This window comes from Mastigoproctus giganteus, chromosome 2 (genome assembly GCF_048544385.1).
Source record: "Mastigoproctus giganteus isolate SK-2022 chromosome 2, ASM4854438v1, whole genome shotgun sequence".
In the NCBI taxonomy this organism is placed as follows: domain Eukaryota; kingdom Metazoa; phylum Arthropoda; class Arachnida; order Uropygi; family Thelyphonidae; genus Mastigoproctus; species Mastigoproctus giganteus.
The window spans coordinates 188,105,344-188,111,343 of NC_143576.1; positions in this window are offsets into that span (position 1 = coordinate 188,105,344).

Consider the following 6,000-nt stretch of genomic DNA (forward strand, 5'->3'; position numbering starts at 1 on the left):
AATGCAGCCTAATGATTTCCTTGTACAGCAGAATAATTAATTCCTTATCCCTGCTGACAAAATTCTGTATATCATTGATGAAATCCCATGTGCTGTCCTAGCAGCATGTCTGACTGCACAGTTACTCCAGGTCTTTTTTGTTCTCCACCAGCTTCAGTGTTGTCACACTTATTTATTATGTCATTCTGGGATTACTGCTACCCACATGCACTACCTTGCCTTTGTCAATATTAAACTTCAGTTGCTACCTCTCAGCTGATTAGCGTGGGCCGAGAGGTACAGTTACAGGGACACTCCACTTGCCCCTAATACCATACTTCTCCAATTTGTAGCAGTCTTTCATGTGGAATAGTACCTAATGCTTTTCTGAAATCTAAGTATATAAAGACAGAATTATTTTATCCATCTGGTTCCTTTGTTACTGTGTCATAGTTCCCAATCAGATTGGTAAGGCAAGATCATCCCTTAACAGATACATGCTGTAATTGTTGCATAACCACATTCTTATCTAAATGGTTGTGCATACTTTAATCTGACTATTTATTTTATTTTCCCTGGAAGAGAAGTTTAACTTACAGGTCTGTAATTACTCACCGCACTCAAGATCCCCACCCCTTTTTGAATTGGGGAGACATTTGCACATCTCTAATCCATAGGGAGTTTCCCTGAATCCAAGCATACTCTCATAACTATGATTGAATGTTTTCTTACCTTTTTTTTCTGCCTATCATCATCAGCCATTATCAATCCACTGCAGGATGATGGCCTCTCAAGCAACTTTCCAGTTCCTTCTGTTTTGTGCACTGCCATCCAGCTCCATTGGTGTCTTCCAGGTTTTCTTTTAGCTCCTCTTGGGTACCATTCTGTTATTTTCTTAGTCTATCTGTCATGTCTTCGAGCTATGTGTCCTGCCCAAGTCCATTTCAGTTTGGTTCATTCTGCCTAATCCATGTGTTTTTCTTCTTATCCAATAGTCTGATTCCTAATATAATTCATTCCATTCTTTGCCGTGTGGTTTCCAGCTCTTCTTCCATTCTTTTGGTGAGTGCCCAAGTTTCACTTCCATAAGTCATGGTGGAACGTATACACTGGTTCATTATTTTACATTTCAGACAAATTGGGATATTGCTCCTCAGTAGGTGACTGTATTTTGTGAATGTTATCCATCTGAAATTTATTCTTCACTTCCAGCCATTTATCATTATTACAACTATTGACTTGTATGAATCCACCAGATAAGTGTATGAATCCACCTTTTCAATTACTGCTCCTTCAATCATTATATCCCTTTCTGTGGCATCCTTGTTTGTCATTACGTTTGTTTTAACCATATTCATCCTTAGTCCAAAATCCTTACTAACTCTGCATAACTGATTAAAATTTTCCTACAATTCTTTGGGATCATGGCTTATGATCACAATGTCATTTGCAAATCGTAAATGGTTTAGGTACTCTCCATTCACATATTAAATAAATTTCATTTAAAGTGGGGGGGTCCACTGTATTTTGTTGGGAGATCCCTGGGTTAGGTTCTGTGCTATTGAACTTTGCTTGTTTGAGACCATAAAAAATAATTGTGACTACGAAGAGTGCAGTTCGTGAGTTTTAAAGAGAGCAGAAGGTACACGAAATCTAGATGTTGCAGAAGAGATTGTGCTTAGCAGCGATGAAGAGGAAGAAAATTAAATGAGCTTATATTATCTCACATATAAGTATCACAGTTTGTAAGGTTTGAACTTTTGTTCAGTTATTACTATTTAAGTTATTATTACTATAAAAATTAAGTTTGCGACAGTTATAAAAAAAAATAGAGTATTTTTTTTTTTGGCTTTTGGAACGTAACCCCTCCCCCTTTTTTGTACTGGTTCTTAGTCCCGTATAACACAGTTTTGCATTACACGAGATTTTGTAGGAACCAAACTACCGTGTTATACGAGGGTTACCTGTACAAGGAAGTTTTTTTTTGGCCTGTGTTAATTTCTGGAATAAGTTATCTCCATAATGCTGAAGCTGACAGCTTGGGGAAATTAAAAAGACAGCTCGATAGATGACTGTTAAGAAAGGATTCACATAGGTATTTTATTTTCTATCTGTTATTTTTATTTATTATTTTTTTTGTTGTTATTGTTTTGGCTAGTGCACTAAAAGCCTAGGACTTCCTACTGCTAATATTAATAGATGCACAAAAATTTAAAGTTATGAGCTGCCATGCTACAGTCACTATCATCATTTCAGCATATGGTTGTCAATCAGCACATGTTGCATATTTCACTTTGTGACATTTTGTGTGTAAAAAATTTATGTACAGTACCTAATATATACATATTCTTACAATCTGTACTTTAAATGAGTGTAAAATAGTTTCAAAAAAACAGAAAGCATTAAATGCTGAAATAAAAATGGAAGTTTTAAAGTTTTGGCAAACAAACAGATTCTTTCATCAAATGATGCTGCATGTTCAAAATAAAATTGGATTAGCTGATGAGCGGTTACAGATTAATTTAGAAGTGGGGAAGGAAGGAAGGGAGGGAGAGAGAGAGAGAGAGAGACTCTGAAACCAACCTTAATTCATTCATTTAAGAAATTGGCCAAATACAAGGTTTTCCCTTCCTCCAATTGAAAATGAAAAACTAGCTGTCAAAAAAAAAAAAAAAAATACTGTTCATGTATGTTTTATTTCAGTAAGTTTTTATTTAATAATCTTTTCAGTTTTAATATGTTATTTACCAATCATAGTGTAATATATATTGATAAAAATAAATACAAAAATGGAGTAAGTAATGAATATTACTTTTGTGGAATCTATCCCTGACTATTAAATGAAAATTTCTGTTCTATAGCATGCATTTCTACTACATGCTGTTTTAAGGTATATTGTGTACTATAGTAAGTTAAGCTATATTACTGTGATGAAGTTGGTGATGTTCTCAGTCTGTTTTTTTAGTGATAATTTATGATGCTGTCAGTTTTAATGATCATATGCAATCAATTATAACTATATAAAACAGAATCTGCCTTTCATTAAACGTAAAATATTTCAGTGAATAGTGCTACCAGCCAGTATAAAAACTTAAATCTTTTTATGCGTTATGATTTTGGATTATGTGTAGAATTTTTTTTTTTTTTTTTGCAAAGAGATGTATATAATATTGGTGTAAACACACCATAGACAACTCTTAAACAAAAACTACATTAGTAGTGTGACGGGTATCATTTTATCTGTATCTCATATTGTGCTGTTCCTGACACACAAATATGAGATACAGATAAAATGATGACCTTCACACTACTAATGTAGTTTTTTGTTTAAGAGTTGTCTATGGTGTGTTTACACCAATATTATATAGATTATTATACTTTTAAAGATATGATGCCTTGTTGCATTTAATTTTTTAAATGCAACAAGGCATTTAAAAAATTATCACGTACACCTTCTGGCATCTCTCATATTGTGGGATTATCTTCACAACTGGATTGTCATGTCTGCAATACCAGGGTACTTGCCCACGCAGATGAAAGGCCAACAAGCCTTGAAACGGTCACCAGGGGGAGCCTGATATTCACAGAATTTCCGAGAATAGGTAACAACAGCCTTCTCTACTGGGGAAGTGTTGCCTATTCGAGGAATTTGAGTTTTTGAGTGGTGCGAGTCGAAGGAGTTACTGTCCCTTTCATTCTTCTACATCGTTTCTTTTCTTCTTCCACTCCTACTATAACTTTCCCCATACTTTTTTGCCTTTCTAAGTCTAATAGGGACAAGTGGATAGTAGAATTATTATCCCACACATATACAAACAAGCCTTGAAACGGTGCCGTCTGGGTGGTGGTGCCCACCGAGAATAAGTAACAATAGTCTTCTCTTTTAGTGAAGCATTGCTTATTCGAGGTAGTGCAATACATGGCAACTTGTGAAGGAAAGCACAATATGAGATACAGATAAAATGTTGCCCTTCACACTAATGTAGTTTTTTGTTTAAGAGTTGTCTATGTTGTGTTTACACCAATATATATAGATTATTATACTCTTAAAATATGATACCTTGTTGCATTTAATTTTTACTTAAATATTGCAAAGAAATGTGTAAAAAATCTGTGATGTTGTAGGGAGTCCCTATGAAGACACTGGCAGTGAGGCTAGTTTACAAAACTTTACTTATGGTTGCAATATACACATCATCAAACAATCACAACATTGGTATTCAATCATTTTATGTTTCTAAGGAGGGTATAAAAAATTTAAAAAAATAATAAAATAGATGTAAGAATGAAGTATACAAAGATAATTACAGGTATAAGAAATCCTTGCTTTTTTTACCAATATATTTTAACAAATGTGAGCCCATCTTTCTGGATACAATTATCAATTGACTACTGTAATATTTATAGATAATGGAAATCCTGAACATGTGTATTAAGCGATAAAAACTAAAGTTGTGAAGCAATGGTATGTTATGTCTGTAAATTACAAGTATTCTGTAGTCTATTTCGTGTTTTCCGAACAGAAAACCCAGAAGATAAACCATGTAACCCTCATCCGAAACCAACCAACCCTGCTGCATTGTGGATTCGAACTTGGGACTTTTCTACATTTGTTTGGTGACAGTGATTATAACCACTGTGCTGCTGCGAGAACTGAATATTCAGCAATGCCAATTTAAAATCAGGAAGTTATATTGCTAAATAAGTGATTTTAAGGGTGTATCATACATTATGATGTTGAAGGTGAAGTAGGCGAACTATTTTTTTATACAGACAGTTGATTCATTTGTTCACTTAAACATTGAGTAAGAGGTGTGCTTTCAGCATATTTTAATAAAATTATTAAAATTGCCTTCTAGACATTTTCTGGAATGGTAATTTTATTAAAATGTTCTGAATATTATATAAAGTGCAAAGTAATTTAATTTTATAAAAAAACGATTCTACATGTATAGCAATTATATGAACAGCCTAGTTCGATTTCCAGAAGGAACATTAAATGATTTTGTATATTGTTTAATGGAAATGTACGGTAGACTGTTGAAATAACAACACATTCGAGATAACGGCACATTGAGATTGGATGTTTATATATAGCACAGATGTCTTGCAGTGCCAAAAAAAATAAAACGGCATCACATGATTACTTTTTTGTTTAAATTCGCCATTTTGAAAGTGAATTCTATACTGATATCACGGATTACAGTGCTATTTTACATTTATTTTAAATTAAAAACTTACATGGCTCCTAAAGTTAATAAACCACATACAGAGAAGAAAAGAATAATTAAGAACATTACAGTTTAGTGGCAAACTGTACCAATGAGCCAAAACATTATGATTGAGTCATTATGCAAATCGAAGCAACTGCAAATGAACTATGGGTCAGGACATGGTATAAAAAACACCTGATACTAAGCTCTGTTAATCAGTGTTACTCTTGTTCTTCAGATGGGAAAGGCAGTGGACTTAAGCGAGTTTGACAAAGGCCAAATTGTAATGGCCAGACAACTGTCAGAGCACATCTGAAATGGCACAGCTGGTGGGGTGCTCACGGCCAGCCATGGTTAGTACCTACTGAAAGTGGTCCGAGGAGGGGAACCCATGAACCGTCGGCAAGGTGTTGACCACGGCTCATTGATGCTCATGATGAGTGAAGGCTCTCCTGGATGGTACGTGGCAACTGGTGCAACTCGCTGGTAATTGGAATGCTGGTGACGAGAGTAATGTGTTACAACACGCAGTATATCGAACCCTATTTTAGCATTAAATCAGCTCACACCAACCATAAGAATAAGTATTTACTGTAACTAAAATATTTACATATTAAAATAAAATAAAATAAATATTTACAAAAACTGCTATTATATTAAATTAAATTATATACATGTAAAAACATTAAAACTGATAAAATCCTTGAGATAAAATACACTAAAATAAACCGGATTAAAAGCGATAAAAATCTCTGGGGCTTTCGGAAGTGTCCGCTTCCTTCCTCAGCAGTAACAAAACTTCCTGCAG